The sequence below is a fragment of the Diceros bicornis genome, chromosome 17, assembly GCF_020826845.1.
Source record: "Diceros bicornis minor isolate mBicDic1 chromosome 17, mDicBic1.mat.cur, whole genome shotgun sequence".
NCBI classification, from domain to species: domain Eukaryota; kingdom Metazoa; phylum Chordata; class Mammalia; order Perissodactyla; family Rhinocerotidae; genus Diceros; species Diceros bicornis.
Window position 1 is genome coordinate 59,264,424 of NC_080756.1, and position 18,155 is coordinate 59,282,578.

The 18,155-nt window shown below is 42.4% G+C and overlaps 1 non-coding gene across 1 annotated transcript; it reads left to right on the forward strand.

The window, feature by feature from the left end:
* The first annotated feature begins 4,390 nt into the window (after positions 1–4,390).
* Positions 4,391–4,497, forward strand: LOC131416584 (U6 spliceosomal RNA). Its single transcript, XR_009222604.1, has one exon. It is a non-coding gene; the product is annotated as a U6 spliceosomal RNA (small nuclear RNA).
* Positions 4,498–18,155: the final 13,658 nt, after the last annotated feature.

Here is an 18,155-nt window from a genome sequence, read left to right on the forward strand (position 1 = left end):
GGGCAGACGATGGGTCCCTGGACTCTGTGTCAGGGGCACAAGGCAAGCACACAAAAACAAAGACCAAAGCCTGACCCTCGCACCTGGAGGTAAACAACCCTGCTTCCCTGGGTGGGGGTTGTGGAAACAGGGAGTTCACCTCTGGAGAGGCTGAGGGGTTTTCCATTCTCTTGGCGTGGAGCCTGGCGAACTTCTGGCTCCGAGGCTCACGGTTTCAGGACACTGGTAGTCCTTTTGCAGAGATACTCCAGATTGCAGGCTGCAACTCTCTCTCACCTGGCTGATGTTCCAGCACTGCTCCCTGCTCTCCTTACTCCTATCCCCAAGGTCCTGGGCAGACCATTTGGGAATACTATGCTCCTGTGCTCTTTTTCCCCCACCCCTATAGAAAAGAAGTGCTCCCTATCCAGGGGTCTGTGCCCAGGTGCCCTGTGGGGAAGTCTCACTCTTGCCTGCAGGTGCTCTTCTCCCTTCCATGAGAGGCAGGGCTGGGTGACAGGAGAGACATCCATCTTCACCTGTGCCCTTTGTTATGCTTAATCTCCCTAATGGGGTAGGCCTGTCCAACACACCTCTTTCCCAGGCTGCAGTAGTAATCCCAAACCGTCTGTCATCAGAGTGGCTGTAAATCCCCACAACTATGTGGCAGGCAAGCAGTAGCAGAGACAGTGCGGTGGTGCCCATATTGAAACGAGAAGTTTGGATTTGTGAGGCCTAGATCCTTTGTGCTCTCAACAAGTGACTGTCAGCTCCTCCTCCCTGGCATCTGCTCCGGCCTGCGCCCTGTGCTTTGCCAACATCCCTGCCTGATCCTGGATGGGCTGCCTTACTCCAGGTCTGCTGCAAGTGCTACCCTTTGGCTTATCTAGGATTACCTGGGAGAAAGGAGGCCAGTCTTGGAGCCTCCATACTGCCCACCCACCTACATCAATCAGCCATGTGTCTAAGGGTCTGAAACTTTAGTGTGCATCAGCATTAGCAAGGGATTTGTTAAAATACAGACTGCTGGGCCCTGTCCACAGGGTTTCTGATTCAGTAGGTCTGGAATGGGGGCTAAGAATTTGCATTTCTAACAAGTTCCCAAGTGAAAGGCTACTTCTGCTCCAGGGACTGCAGTTGAAAACCACTGAGCTAGAGTATACAAAGAGAAAACCGAGGTTGAAGTCCTAGCCCTGCCACCTTCCTGCTCTGTGATCTCGTACTTGACCTTTCTGAGTTTCATTTCCTCTTCCATTAAAGTGGAGTAATGGCCACTGAGTGGTTGGGAAGATTAGATTCCATTATGTATTTGAAAGACCCTATTACTGTGCATGGCAAATTGAACATATGAATTAGTCAACAAATACAGTATATATTGAATAGTTTGTCTGTTGTCTGTCGGATACTCTGCCCAATGTCATGGCTCACTTTGGGCAGATCATATGTGGAGATTCTAAGGCCCAACTAAACATTACATATCTCTGGACCTCAGTTTTCTCCTCTATAAAACATGGCCTTTGGTCTCCTAGACTAATGGCCCCTCCGGGTCCCATTTAGAAGCCCAGTTCTAGGGTGGGGCTTAGGTCTTGGGAGCCACAGCCACATTTTTTATTCCTTTCCCACCCCTTTCCAGGACTTCCAGCTGAGGGCCCAGATGCTTCTGCAACAAACATCAATCACCAGAGTCGTTGGTCAGTTCATCCCCGAGGACAGTAACTTGGCCTTCAAGGTCCATCATGATCTGGTTCCAGCCTACCTTTATAATCATATTTCATACTGTTTTTCCTCCATTCACCTAATAGTCTAGACAAATTGGATTCCTCATCCTTCCCCAAATATGCCCTGTGATTTCCGGCTTCCACCCTTTGTTCTCACCACTAGTATATCCTCCACTAGTCAGGGTCCTAATCATCCTTCAAGGTTCACCCAATGACTACTTCCTCCAAGAAGTCATCCCAAATCCTTTTGTCATCTTTCTTTCTATCTAGCTAACTAGCTATCATCTATGTATCTATCTAGCCATGTATCTCTCTCTCTATTTAATACAAGTGATTTTTATATTTTTCTTTGGGTGGTAGTAGGTCATGTTACTGAAGTTGTCAGGTGTAAGATCTAACTAAATCAGGGATGCAACCACCTCACGCCCTCCTACTTGTGTCTCACATTGTCCCTCTGAAGGGGCTATGCAGAAACTCAGTGGTCTGAGGGTTTGTCCCTGGATTTTACGTTTCTAAAGTCTGTTCATGGAGCGTACTCAGATATGAAAAACAAGAGTTGAGATACTATGCAAAACTTTAAAAAAGTGGGACAACCAATTAAAAGGAGGTGTCTACTTATACAAAGATTAGTCAGCTGTTTATTTTCCATGGTGATCGGAGACGGGGAATAAGTGTATCTGTATGTATATATCTGCTATGGCTCATGTTCACAAATCTACTCATTTGCATACAGGCGCATCTGCTTCTCTAATTTTCTTTTTTAAACTACAGGGTTTTTTTTCTATTCTAAATATAATATATGGGTTGGTAGAAAATGTGTAAAGGAAATAAAAAGTAAAAACAAAAGTAAAGTAAAAGAAGAAAATAAGTTCATTCATAACCCAGAAATAACCAGTATTAACATTTTGGTGTATTTCTTGTGAATAGTTTTCCTGCACAATTTACTCTATATGATTTTAAAAGGAAATTGGGATAAAATGTTTATACACTTCTGTATCGTACTTTTTTGACTTAACATATGACTAGCATTTTGGTATCCTTTTAAATATTCTTCCCAAACATTGAAAAAAATTATTCCATGATATCTATTCAGAGATGTACCAAAATTTATTTAACCATTCCTTCATTGTTGGACACTCCATTTTTTGCTATAAATAATATTTCAGTGAACATCCTTGCATATCTGAACACATATCTGATTATTTTCTTAGGCTGATTCTAGAAGTGGGATTACTGGGTCATTTTTAAGTCTCTTGATACATACTACCAAATGGTTTTCTGGGACTTCCATTTGAAAATACTTCCAGAGTACTTTATCTACAGCCCTCCTTCTATTCATGAGTAATCTTTACCTCCACTCCCATTGCATTCTGTCTCCTGCTGTACTTAACCTTTTCTGCATTGAATTTGCATTCAGTATGTCCAAGTCTTAGTTCCCTTACTAGGAAACCATCTCTGACCATCTTCATCTCTCCCTCAATATCCAGCACAGGTGGACAAAAGAGAGCAGAGGACTGAATCTATTTAGGGAAACTGTAAGCAGAAGAGGAGCTCCATTTTGGGAAGGAGCAAGGTGAGGGCTTGAACTCCATACTTAGGGCTGGAGTTGCAACACTTGTTGAAGGAGAAGAAAGGGATTTTCTTCAACCCTTCGTACATCCTCTCTAGGTGGGGAAAGATGGAAATTAGTCAAGTCTGGAGCCTGGGAGAGGAGCAGTCTTAGCTCCCTGGCAGGGCTTCCACAAAGGGCAGAGAGAAAGACAGAGGCTTGGAGGCTACAGCCTCAGGTTGTAGAAAGAGAGGGGCAGTTCCAGTCACTCACCTGGTAAAGGCAACTTGCTTTGAGTACTGTGTATCACTGTAAAAACAGTGGTACCACCAGTTTTACAATTGTACAACTACTGGCCATCCCAGTCTCCTAGATTTTGACCTAGGGAAACACCGCAACATTGATTGTAGAGGCTTAAATTAATGTTTTTTAGATTGGAGTTTCCCAAACTTCAGTTGTACCTTGCTCGTGATTTCAGTGTTTTGAGTGAAAAGAAAGCAGCAATATGCACAGACACACACACCTGTGATTCATGTCATCCAAACCAGCCACACTTCTGAAAAGTTAAGACAGATATAATTATTAAAACATTCAGGGTGTGCCCACGTCAAGGTCTGCATAAGGTGTTAAAACACACTGTGCCACTTACTTTAGCTTCATCCTAAGCAATAAAAATTTTAAAATCACAGGTTTGATGGATTAGTTACATTTTTTGTAAGACATACTAAAACTACAAAGATAACCATTATAATAAAAAATTAGTAGTACCTTTACTACTCATTGGTAGTAATTGTTCTGCATTTTTTATAAAAGCACTGTTGTAACTAAACAGTTCCTTTATATTATAGTTAATTGTGTATGTTTCTTCCAATTAATTGTAAGGTTTCTAAGGTCAGGTATCATGCCTTATTTCGTGCTTAGTGCAGTGTTGAAGCTCAATAAATGTTTGTTCTCCCTTTGGTTTGGTTTGTTTTGGTGATGGAGTAGTGATCAATAGGAATTAATCTATGTACTTAACATAAATGAAGTCTCCAAGATCACGATTATCAATAGGAATTAATCTATGTACTTAACATAAATGAAGTCTCCAAGATCATGATTATAAAAAGGAGAGCAATATTTACATGGTAAAGAAAGTTGCCCTGTGCTCACTTTGGCAGCACATATACTAAAATCGGAACAATACAGAGAAGATTAGTATGGCCCCTGTGAAAGGATGATACACAAATTCGTGAAGTGTTCCATATTTTTGAACCTGAAATCAACAATCCAAAGAGGCTTATGCACCCCTATGTTCACTGCAGCATTATTCACTATAGCCAAGAAGTGGAAGCAACCCAAGTGTCCCTTGACTGAAGGTTGGATAAAGAAGATGTGATATATATATACAATGGACTACTACTCAGCCATAAAAAAAAGGCAAAATCACAAATGCAACAACATGGATGGACCTGGAGGGTATTATGTTAAGCGAAATAAGCCAGAAAGAGAAAGACAAACACCACATGATTTCACTCATAAGTGGAAGATAAACCAACACACAGACAGAGAGAACTGTTTGGTGGTTACCAGGGCCAAAGGGGGTGGGGGGTGGGCACAAGGGGTGAAAGGATGCATTTATATGGTGACTGACAAGCAATAATGTTCAACAAAAACTTCACAATAAAAAAATTAAATTAAATTAAATTTTAAAAAAAGAAAGTTGCCCTGGTTTAACTACTGTGCCATCATTATTTGGACTTGGGCTTTAAGGTGTTCAGGATGGAAAACAGTAAATCATTCACATACTTTCTAGTTCTTCTTTCTGGGGTAAATAACACATTTGCAAGTTTAAGAATTAGTCTTGGGGCTATAAAACAGAGCAACATTATTTAGCTCAAGCAGAAATTCAACCCACTATAATGATCTCATGAACTAAGATAACTTTTCCATACCTAGCAAGCATAGATTGAAATATATAGTCATTAATCAGTAAATATTAGTTGACTGAATGGATGAAATGGCTTAGCTGTAGTCAATAGATCTTTACCACTCCTGGGAAACCATCCAAAAAAAAAAAAAAAAAGGAAGAACTAGTATTTATTTATTCTACATAATATTCTAGGGTCTTTATACACGTCTTTCCTCTGAATTTCATGTGGCAGCTGCCACATGAGGAGAGAGTAAAATCATGCTACTGGAGGACAGACACCTCCACCTGTCCTTACCCAAAGCTCACCTTCTTGGAAGACCACAATGACTCAGTTTCCAAAAAAGATCCAAGACCTAATTTGATCTAGAGAGCTGGATGGGAAGTTGTGGAAACTCACAGATAACCTTCTGATCAACCATTTAACATATATTTTCTGAGCAACTACTGGGTACCAAGCACTGCCCTGGGCACTAGTGATCCAGTAATGAATGCAACAGAGGAGGTCCTGCTCTAATGGAGTTTAAGTTCTAATGAGATGGATTAGCTTAAATAAGTAATCAGTAAATAAACAGTGGAACTTCAGATAGTGAGCAGCGCTATGGAAGAAATAAAACAAATGATAAAGACAAATTGGGAGGATGGTTCCTCTACAGCCGGGGGGGGGGGGGCAGGGGGGTGAGGGAAAGTCTCCCTGAGGCAGTAACATTTGAGCCAAGAACTGAATGTACTAGAAGAAACCAGCTAAAGGAAAGACTATCCCAGGCAGAGGAACCAGCAAGCCCTGAGGTGGGACCACGTTTGGGGCTGGATGAAAATCGAGGAAAGTGACACTGGTATGCGGTTGTACTAGATCAATGGTTTTGACACAATACCCCGAGTAATCCTTGAACTTCTCTGGTGGTGTCTTGGGGTGGAGGGGCCAAGGGCTGAGGCTCTGCCGGGCTCCTACCACCCTGCCCAACACAGATGCAGCAGCTCCTCTTTAATCTGAAGCATATACTGGGGTGCTGCTTAAGATTTTGTGACCAAGGATTCTTGATCTCAGAAGTCCGTGTCCACTCTTTAATTGTCCAACTCTATGAAAATTTATCATCCAACCTCTGTGATCCCTAGAGAAGCACTGACTCGACTCTATTCAATAGACAAGAGTCAGGGAGTGCCGATTCCAGCAACCTGCCTCTCCTCTCACCAGAATCTCCCATTCCCTTCCCCTACCCTGGCAGACTGGGAACCTCTGATGCTCTCCACGCCTGTCCTAGTAGATTATACTTGCTGCCTTTTCTTGCTCTTCCCAAATGAGACACTCTCTCCTACACAGGAGAGCTTTGAGTACAGAGGTGAGGAATCGCTCCAGTTTTTTCCAACCTGTAAAATGCAAAGTTGGCCGGCTGCCTTTCTTCCTAACCCCAAAACTCATATCTTTCCTTGTCTCCAGAGAACTGCCCAGCCACTCTCAAATAAGTCTTTACTGTCCTGGGATTTTGGGAAAAGCGCTGCGCAGAAAGCGAAATCATTTATTTTCTGGTAACATGAATCTGACTAGCTCTTTGATTGACAAGAAGCAGCAGAGGCCAATAAGGATTTAAACAATCCGTTTCTCACATATTTCAAAACAAATGAAGAACAAGAGAGGGAAATGGAGAGAAAGAGAAAATAAAGAGACAAAGCCTAGGGAGCATTTGGAGAAGGGGGATAAGTAAGAAAGAGAATGGGCAGGGGGAGAATATCAAGTGACCAAAAGATGAATCCTTTCTTCCACCAACTCCACCTCTGCTCCCCATCTCCACTCTCCTGTCTCCCAGAGAGAACTTACCTGAAGGTCGATGATTTCTCTTCCTGATTCCATCTTCTGCTGCCCTCAAGTGCCTTCACACACACTGGGTGCTAGCAACAGACTGCATGGGCTACTCCAGGCTTTGCTGTCCGAGTCTCTGCTGCTTTCTTTGGGTGGGAGAGAGCACACAGCTGGCAGGACAGATCTGCTATTCATCCATCTGACATGGGATGCCTGTCTTGGCCTCAGCCCCCGGGGGAAGTGTACACAAGCATACACGTGCAAGTGTGTGTGTGTGTGGGGGGGGCACATTGGTAGGTGACCTTTTGAGCTGGTAGTGACAGCGTCATTTTCTCCAGTGGCTCCAATACCCCTCCAGTCCCAGAGAAGCCACCTGAGGTCACTCAGCCTGCTTTGAGCTAGTAACTTTACTACTGGCATAGAAACTCTGTGGATTTGTCAGGAACTTGAAAAACAACCTGAGGATGCTGTCTGCCTTCATACTAGGGGAGTGACCAAGGGTGGGGTGACCTCCAGCATATTCCAAGACTTAGGGACTTCTGTTGTTCCTTTTCTTATTCCCTCTGTCCCTAAAAGTTAAAAAAAAAAAAAAGGTAGTTTACCTAATAGGCCCCAAAGCATAGCCTTATTCTACAAAGCGAGTAAACAATACATTTTTATTGGCAGGTTGTTTGATGCCCACATTTTATCCCTTGATTAGCCAGAAAGAGAGCTGCAAAAAGTTATACCTTCACTTTCTGTTTATGCAAGTAGTTGCATTTTTCCTACTTTTAAAATAAAGCTACTAGGAGTGAGTCTTTTTTTGGAAAGGTTTTCTTTCTCTGGTTTACTTTAGAGCCTAAAACTCTTCTGGCTTGTTCCTGAAGCTGGTTTTAGACACCAGCCTGTGTATGTGTGGGTGTGGGTATGTCTGTGAGTGTGCATGAGGGGGGCGATGTTAAAGGGGACAGTTTAAAGAGGGGTGATAAGAGTAGCAAAATCACAAATTTACTCTCACTACTCTCAAATGTGTGAAAAAGGGGGGAGAGAATTTCTTTATTTCTATTAAATGATCTAAAGTCTGTATAAGTCCCACCCTGCTGGACAAGTGGTAAGAGGGAGGGTTGGACAATGGGATGAGGACTATATTTCAGTCTGATCTAAATAAGCATAGTTGGATTTAATTTAAATGGTAAACAGTTCAGTTTAGATAGAATGCCCAGTCTTTCAGATTTCTACCCCTCTCCCCCAAAGATGGCATCTAGTGCCTGGGAGAGGGGTGTGGTTTACGTATGCTTGGTGGTGGAGGGGTGATGGCTCTTCTATGTACCCTGTTGCCTTTCTATCTCTGCTAGTTTTTGCTATAGAGCTGCTGGGCGGGGCTGGGCTGCCCCCTGAATTGGTGACTGTTGAGGAGAGATTGGGCCTGTTCCTGGGCCCATGCTGGCACTGGTGGCCAGGATAACTCATGGCCCACTCTTTCTCTGCTCTTGAGGACCCAGTGGGCTCTCTTGTTGATTCTGCCCTATCTTGGTATTGGGGACTATCCTGAGACCTGCTATGACTCATATGAGCTCCCATCCCAGTGGTACCAGCTCAGCGATCCATCCTCTAAGATAATCCCCTCTGGAAACTCTCCTACCAGACACTCAGCTAATGTTCCTCTTCCCCCTCAGGTACCTGAGAACTGCTGACAATCCTGGAGAAAGGTAAGCTCAACCCCACTTCTGGTAAATAGTTTGCTTTGCTGTGGCTGCTTCAGGTTCGTGCAGGGACAGCCTTTGAGGTGATCTCCTTCCAGACTCCAAAATGGGAGAGAGATGTAGAGCTCACTCTCTTCTCAGCATTTCTTCCCAAATCTACCAGTCATATCCATCACTCCCTGCCCCCACAACTGTGGCACTATGTGACCGGCACTCTTCTAAGCACTTTAGCACACACTCACTCACTGAGTTCTCATAATGATTCTGCAAGGAAGGTAATATTATTACCACTGTTTTACAGATGAGGAAACAGAAGCACAACTTAATGTTGCCCAGGCAATCAGGATTCAGAGCCCATGCCCTTATCCATGACGTGGCTCGGAAAGGAGAGATTGAGACATATGTCTGAAAGCCTGCTTTCTCTTCCTCTGCCTTAGTTCTTCCCATACTCCCCATTATCTAGGATCAGAAAAGGTGGGCTGGTCTTTTTTCTCTTCCTGTTTGGTTAGGACGTGCCTTATGTGGAACTCTATGACAATAATTCAAAGAGGAAATCAAGAAATTTAGAAAATCCTTATTCTCAACAAAGCCTGACTATCAAAAATATCATCTTGCTAGAAAACCTCATTCTGGATGTCAGAAGCAAAATATCAACTATTTCTTTCTCTTTGCATTCCTGTTGTGACAATCCTGATCACCCTTTAGATAATATGGATGCATCTGGCTAAATAGAGGGGAAATCAGATCAAGAAAATGCAAAAGAGAAAAGCACTTAAATATATTTTTTTAAAAGTTTTTCTATTAATAAGCACATTGGTTTTAAAAGGAAACAGCTGTAATTGGCTATAATAATGATTTTGGTTTGGCAAGATCTTTCTGGATTTGGACCTTTCCCCACCTCATAAACATCATTTGGAAGTAAATAGCAAGCAGGATTTGGAAAGCGGTTTATCTACTGTGACTCTGGACCAAGGGTCTGCAAACTTTTTCTGTAAAGGGCCAGAGAGGAAATATTTTTTAGCCTTGTAAGCCATATGGTTGCTGTTGCAACTACTCAACTCTTACTGTAGTGTGAAAGCAGCCATAGACAATATGTAAACAAATGAGTGTGGCTGTGTTCCAATAAAACTTTATTTACAAAAATAGACAGTGGACCAGATTTGGCCCCACAGGTCATAGTCTGCTGACTCCTGCTCTAGAATATAAGCAGAAAGAGAATCTGGAGTTCTAATTATCACAGCCATGTCCAATCATCCAGACCATGTCTTTCAAGTCTAATTCCCATTTGAGAGGTAACAGCTGAGCCTCTACTGCAAGGATAATATGTTAAACACTATGGGGATAGAAAATCCCCCACAGGCCCTTGTGAGACATGTGCATGGAAAGTTAAGCTACAGTGGAGTTTCTGACATTTGACTGTGATACTGAAACTATACCTACACGGAGCCTATTCAATCTAGACGGGAAAGATTTCTATTTCTTTTCACTGTTAGGGTGACTTTTGCAATATGAAGCCCAAGGGACATTTTTAGGGAAACTGCTCTTGGGAAGTATATTTTTTAGAACATGCTTGAACTTATAGATAAGTAAACACTCAGAGTGACTCAGGAAGTGGTCATGGAATGGGGGGGCCTACAATCAGACCCTAGGAGTATCTTGCTGTGTAGGAGGAGCAAAGAGTTGTAGGGTACTGAAGAAGCCAGCAATAAGAAGACCCCTTAATGTCAAATAGTGAGAAAAGACCTAGGGTGAAAACCAGGTGACCTAGGTTTCTCTGTGTGTGCTGAGTCACTGTGTGTTCTTAGACAAGTTACTGAACTTCTCTGGGCCTTATATTTTCCTTTGTAAAAAGTAAAACTGTCAAAAAAGATGGTTCCTAAGACCCCTTCAGCTCTTAAATTCTGTTTCTAATGTGTGTTTATATTAAACACTTCCTGTGTAACCGTGTAAGATCTCAGATCCAGGTCTGAATTTCAGTATGTAAAAGTTAAGGATCCCTAATGGAATATTTATGTAATTAGGAAATTATTAGGAAAGATTACTCCTTACCTCTGTTAGTGGAGACTAGGCAGGGCAGACATGACAAACAAGATACAGAAATGAGAATAAAGGAAAACTTCAGAACGTGCTTACAAACTCATTTATGCTCATTTACACGTTACTTCAGCCACTTCCAAACTCATTGCTCCCGGAATCCTAGGGCCAGGATGGATGGGAAAGGGAAACTTTTTGGGGGTCTCTGGAGAGAGCTTCCAGCACAGGGGCTGATGAGGGGCCCAGGTTGGCCAAACGGATAATTAAGAATTAGGTTGGGTGACTCTCGCACTGTCCAGTAGAGCTTTCTGCAGTGATGGAAATGTTCAAGAACATCTCCACCTTCACTGTTCAGTATAGCAGCCATTAGTCACACGTAGGTATTGAACACATGAAATGTGGCTAGTATAACTGAGGATCTGAATTTTAAATTTTATCTAATTTTAGTATATTCACATCTAAATAGCTAGTAGCTACCATATTGGACAGTGGAGCTCTAGACCAAAATTCAGTATATTCAGAACATTGCTTAGCAGTGGCCACCACATATTTAACACGCCCATCCTGGCCGCTCATCTCTTGATAGATGTTCATTAGGCAAAAGCCTGATTTGACATAAATAGGAACTCAGACACACAGCTCTCATGGGAATGCCCCATGAGGCCCGGGGATGCTCTTGGTTGTGGTGAGTAAAATTCCCCTTCGTTCTTTTGCATTCAGGTGGGGGGATTTTAACTGTGACTCACTGTTCAATGGGTGATTAATAACAGAGCCTCCTCATGTTGATGTGGAACACTTCTCACCTCTCACCTCTGTGATGAAGTTAGAAGGGGCCTGGCCCTCTCTTGGTGCCTTTAGGGAGGGTAATCACTGATCTCTTCTTAGTAACAGGGGAGAGAGACTAGTGGTTTTCAAACTTTTTAAAGGAAGGGTACCTTTTTCTTAATGAAATCTTATGCAGAAGTTAATATAAAGCAGATTGAAGTGAAGTTGCTGGGATTTTAGGGTCACATCCACTCCTGTCCCACCTATCCCACTCTCTATTTCTCAAGTTACCCTTAAGGCACCTCTTGGGAACCACTCAAATTCTGGGCAGGCGGCATGGTTTATAAGCCTTCAGAGGCCTAAGGGCCTTTGGTGTGTTAGGGGTGGGCAATCACAAGTCACAAAATTGTGTGGAGTTTTTCAAGTTTTGAAGTGACATTTTAAAAAAAAGAATAGGAAGAAGAAGATTTAAAAAGCAAGGTCAAAATTATGGCCACTATCCCAGCAGCAGATGGGATGCTGGCCCACAGGGACTTTTTTGCAGACAAAGTGTTCCTCAGACAGTGAAGTCTAAGTGTCACTGCTGCACCATTTCCCAAAGAGCACAAAGGGCTCAGGGTTTGGGTGTGAGGAGGATGAAAACTGGAAGGTGCATGGGGGAATGGTTATAAGGGCTATGAGGACAACACATGGCTCTAAGACTGCTGAGAAGGGGCAGGGCCAGGAGGCTCAGAGAGCACAATAGTGGAACTCTGAGTAGAGTATGGAAATCAGAGCTCAGAGATGGAAAAAACCCTCCGAGATGAAGCAACCAGTCCTACCACTTCATCTTACAGATGACAGAGGCAGCTGGTGAAGGTGGAATTACAGAATTAGAAGCTAAGTTTCCTGGCTACCCTTTTAATCTCATGGATGTATACATGTGAGTGTGTGTGTCTGTGTGTGTGTGTGTGTGTGTATAAGACAACTAATATGGGAATAGTTGCTTAGGGTTTCAAAGTACTCTGTACATACTTTATTTCATTTGACCCTCTCAATGACCCAGTTGCAATTTACACAGGAAGAAATTAAAACCAAAGTGTCCTGCCCAAGATCACACAACTACCAGGTGATGGAGCCAAGACTCAGTTCAAGATTTCTTCTTTCCTATTCTTTCTCTGTTCTCCACATGCTATTACTTAATGCACGCCCCCAACCCCTGCCACATACACAGATACAGTAGTGTGATCTACAATAGGATGTGACACACACACGCACACCCATCATTATTGCTACCCATGCAGTGGAACTGAATGGGTTGTTGATGACAGTAACCCACTATCACCCAAGGAGACAGACCTAGTTTTGACTCCTAGTCTACTATTTACTAGTTGCATGTGTGTTTTTAAAAATAGACTTTATTTTTTAGAGCAGTTTTAGGTTCACAGCAAAAATGAGCACACAATACAGAGAGTTCCCCGATATACCCCCTGCTCCTACACACGCACAGCCTCCCCCACAATCAACATCAGGCACCAGATTGGTACATTTGTTACAGTTTATGAACCTACATAGACACATCATGATCACCAAAAGTCCACAGTGTAAAATAGGATTCACTCTTGGTGTTGTATATTCTATGGGTTTTGACTAGCTGTATTTTTGAGCAAACTACGTTGCCTCCTTTCCCCCTGTAAAAATGGAAATCGTAGCACCTAATTTATCAAGATCATTGTGAGAATTAAACTAAATAAGATCATGGATGTAAAGCAAATTACCTGCCTAGCACAGAGTAAGAACTCATTAAATGGAGCTAATATTAAATTTCGTATGATATTATCAGTGTAAGCCTGGCTGTTTAATCCTCCTGAGTCTTTCCCTTGTTCTCCTTTATCTCAGCCCAGAGTCTCCAGTCTGGGCCTAGATAATTCTGCCACAGATGAGTTCTAGAGGTTCCTTAAAAATATTCGTCTATGAAGATTTACTGTGCTGCTGAGAGGAACTTAAATTGTAGGTTTGGTTTGTGGAGGAGGAAGGGTCAGGTGAAGCAGGGACCAAATGCATGGATGTTCACAGAATTCTGAAGGTGGGCCGCAGGACACAAAGGGTCTGATTTGGACTACTTGCCAAGAGACACAGAAGGGGAAGAGAAAGCACAGAATGGAAAAATCAGTGTGTGGGGGTGAGCTGCTGCATGAGCTGCTGCATATGTGAAATCAAGAAGCCCCTTCAGTGGGAGTTGGTCACAGGAGGCCTTTAATACTGCGAGCTGTGGAATGTGCAAACTGAACCACCCTGCACGTTTACATCCCTCTCTTTCACACCGTTCACCTTTCGACACCTTCAGAGAGGGTAGCTGGGAGAAATTAAAAGGAGCAAAACTCCAGCATCTCTCATTTTTTCTTTGTAAACAGCCCCAATGAAAAGATTTTGTGCTAACTGCTCTCACTTGCAGTCTGACAACCAAATCCTCCCCCAGCTGTTCTTAACAACGTGTAGAGTCTGCACAACAGTATTTACATCACTAGGTCGTATGTACCCAGTATGTAAGCCCTCTGAGAACAGGGATGCTGGCTTCTACTTCTGAACCTCCCGTGCAGATGAGCACAGAGTGAGGGATCCTGGGCTTTTGAGAGGCGCTTCTTCTGCCTGCTGTAGTGCTGGGTTCCCCAAACCAAGTCAGATGCCCAAAGAGATTCTCATTAGAAAAACTATGGGTAACTCAGACCCAAGCGAATGGGGTGCAGATCTGGAAGCGTAGTTTCCTGAGCATTTGTCATAATGTGACATCAATTGTTTTGTAATCTTAGGTGAGTCATTTCCTATCTGTTACCTTGGTTTCACTCATCTGCAAAATGGGGAAAACAATTTTAGAACGGAACATGTATTCACTTTTTTTTCTTGACTAAAAAAGTAATATATGTTCATTATAGAAAATGTAGAATATGCAGAAGAATAAGTGAAAAAATAAAAATCACCCGTAAAACCACCCAAAGATAAACACTGTTAACATTTTGGTTTATTGCTTTTCAATCTTTTCCCTCTGTGTGTGTGTGCGTGTGTGTGTGTGTTCCCAGAACCAGCCACACAATTTGCAAGGCCCAGTGCAAAATGAAAATGTGGAGCCCCTTGTTCAAAACTTATTATGCATTTTAAGATGGCAACAGCAGAGCATTAAACCAGGTACAGAGCCCTTCCACATACCAGGCCCTGTGCAACTGCACAGTCATATGCCCATGAAGCTGGCTCTTTATACTCCCTCCTCAAAATAATAATAAAATCATTTATTGAGTGCTTTCTATGTATCAAGTATTTTACTTAAATTAGTTCTAATTTAATTCAATTTCTCTAAAATAAATGTAATTCTTTCCCCACTCCCTCCATTTTGCAGATAAGACAACCGGGGATCAGAGAGTTTATCTAGCTAGGAAGTAGCAGAGACCACATTCACACCTTAGCCTTTCTGATTGCAAGTCCATGCTTTCTCCAACTATGGCACACTACCTCTCATACTAACTTACACATTAGTAAAAAAATTTTAATAATATTGAGATTATACTATATTTAAAATCTTATATTGCATTCTTTTCCATTTTATATCATGAGTACTTTTTCTGCTATGTGTCTTAGTCCATTCAGACTGCTATAAGAAAATACCACAGACTAGGTAGCTTATGAACAACAGAAATTTATTGCTTACAGTTCTGGAGGCTGCAAGTCCGAGATCAGGTGCCAGCATGGTCGGGGGAGGGCCTTCTTTTGGGTCATAGACTTCTCCTTGTAACTTCACATGGCGGAAGGGGCTGGGGAGCTTTGAAGGACTCCATCCTTGTGACAAAGGCCCCACCTACTAATGCCATCACCTTTGGGGGTTAGGATTTCGACATATGAATTCGGTAGAGGACACCAGCATTCAGACCATAGATTATGTCATTAAATATAGACGAAAAACAGTGGCTATTTGTGAGAAATAGTTCCAGATGGCAAAGCATTGAGAATAAGTCCGTTGCAAGATTATATTACATACAAAACATCAATGAGCCAAAGCAAGAACATGTGGCCAGTGGAGACTTAACCCATATCCCTCATCTGATAAACAGACCACAAACATCTCACTCTCCCTGCTCTGAATGTCCTCCACATTAAAGAAGATATCTTTGTATATCCCCAACAGCCAAGATTTTTGTCAAGTTTCACTTTTCACAATTTGCAAAATGAGAGCAATAAGGTTTATTTTCCAACATAAATAATGTTATTATATTGAATATAATTTTCAACCTCCCTCTTAGACACACACACACACACACACACACACACACACACACACGCTCAAATATCCCCATAGGGGTTATGTACTCACCCTCTCCCCCTTTACAAAACTACATGTAAAAAGAACCAGTTCTGAAGCTAATATTAAAAATCTTACTATATACCAGTCCAGACTCTGGGAAATTTACTTAATCTCTTTTAAGTCTCGGTATCCACATCTGTAACATGGAGCTCATTAGAGCTACTACAACGGCGTAATGAGGAAAAGACCTAATAGGTAGGCCTTTCCCAAAGCTAGGGATCTCTAAACCAAGAGCCAAGCTTAAGTCACTGCAAATTAGAATTTCTTTGGAGGCCCTAATTCCTCAGTGAAAACGGCAGCCATGTCTGTGGTCCCTGGGATCAAGAACTGGGGGAGGAGTAAGGCCTATCACAGCACACACTTCCTCCCACATGTCACTATATATATATATATTTTTTTTTTTTTTGCTAGTGAACTGCGGTTAAAAGGAAGACAGTGTACAGCTACCTCTTAGGGGACAGAAAAATCACAAAATGCAACCCACAGCCTTAGGAGTGTGCCAGGCAAAGAACACTCAGGTAGTTGGTTGTCCCTGAAGTCAACTGAGTTTTGGGGAGCTGAAGCAGCTGAGTTAGGGACACCAGGCTGAGGCAGTTTCCTTTTTAACAATAGCTGGTGATATCACCCCCCTCACAGAAGATGAAGGGCATTGGGGTAGGAAAAATCCCTGCTCATTTGGTATTAAGTTTCCACCTATCAAAATGTGTCTTTCTAGATGACTTGGTGCCCTTTGCTGGCAAGCAGTCTTAACCCAATGTTGTTCCAAGAGATTTAATAAGAAATAACATCATTAGACTTTAGATATATACAAGGCATGTAACAGAGTGTCTTTCCCCCAAATCCCTGTGTCTTGAGGATCCCCAGCAAGATCCCCTGTGTCTTGGGATCTCTATGTAACCCCAGGTCAATCACAATGAATAGGGAGGGACAGGCACGGTCTGGGTTCCTGGGCTGTGTGCACTGGCACTGTTCCCTGTTGTGTGCACCCTTCCTGCCCTGCCCCTGGCTTGGAGCTTCTTTTCTCTCTGCACTTTGCTGGCACTCCTCTGGTGCCCTTTTCTCATTAAAAATAACTAACCTGAGTATGGAACTTCAGCGTTTACCAAGTACTTTCACAGACATTGTCGCATTTGGGGCTCATGACAACCCTGGGCGTCACTTTCATTTCACAGATGAGGTTGAGTGGATTGCCCATAGTCAAACACTAGTTACAGCAGACCAAGGTTCACACTCGACTCTTTTTACATCACATCTCCTGGCGTTCTTTCCTCTGTACCGTGCTGCCTTGTTCAGCCAGTCATAAAAACCCATTTCAGGACCCCCCCGAGCTTGGCTGAGCCACCGTTTTCCTTCCTCGCTCCGGTCTGTTCCTTCCCTCTATCACCAGTACTTTTTCTCTACCCTGCTCAGTCACAGCATTTGGCCACTTCCTCCCGGATCCTAGGTAAGCCTGCAGTTTTCTAACGCTTTCAAATTTACTTTGCAAAGCTTACAAATGGGAAAGACCCTTAGATGTTTCTGCCTTTCATTCCTCCCCACCCCCCACTTGAGGTGACTGCCTACTGGAGAAACTGAGAGTCCTTGTAATCACAACGGGTTACATATTGGTTTGGGTTCTCATTATGATTATTGAATTATTAATATAGTATAAGTCTATTATAGAATATTTGGAGACTAGAGAAAAGGAAAAAAATACCATAAATAACTTCATGATCTTAACACACTCCTGCACATAGTCTATTTTAATAATGATGATGTTTTAGGAAAAATTTGACTCTCCAGTTACTTCTATAATTACCACACTATTTTTGCACTTAGAATGTCTTTTAAGCTAGCGTTCCCTTTTTAAGACACTACTGCCGATTCATGAGCACAGGGCACCATTGACTGCTCTGCCTTAGTCTGTTAGAGAGTAACCATAAATCCAGTTTCATTTAAAGGACTGGTCAGCTTATTTTAACAGTTCTGTTGCTCACTAGGTCAAAGAAGGCCTCTATGAGGAGAGCATTTGGACTGGCTGATCTTCGGGTGATAATAACTGTGCTTAACCAAACACAACCATGTCCAGATCTGGCAATTCAAAAGTTCTTTGCAATTTAGACAAATTCAGAGTATGTCCTCTGTTTAGGGAAGAGGTTACTTAGGGATAGAAGGAATATATAAAATGCATCTATATATTTAGTAGAATTCTTTGTAGCTTGGTTTAAAATTTCCTAGGTTTGGGTGTATATGTATATTTGTGTCAAGTCATGACATAGATACATAAAATGTAAGAGATAGAAAAGACGTTAGTGGTGGTGCTGGGTGATATGTGGGTGGAAAATACACGAGAATCACCTGAAGATGGCCACATACGTAACATATGAATCATTAGATTCAAAATGTATAAAG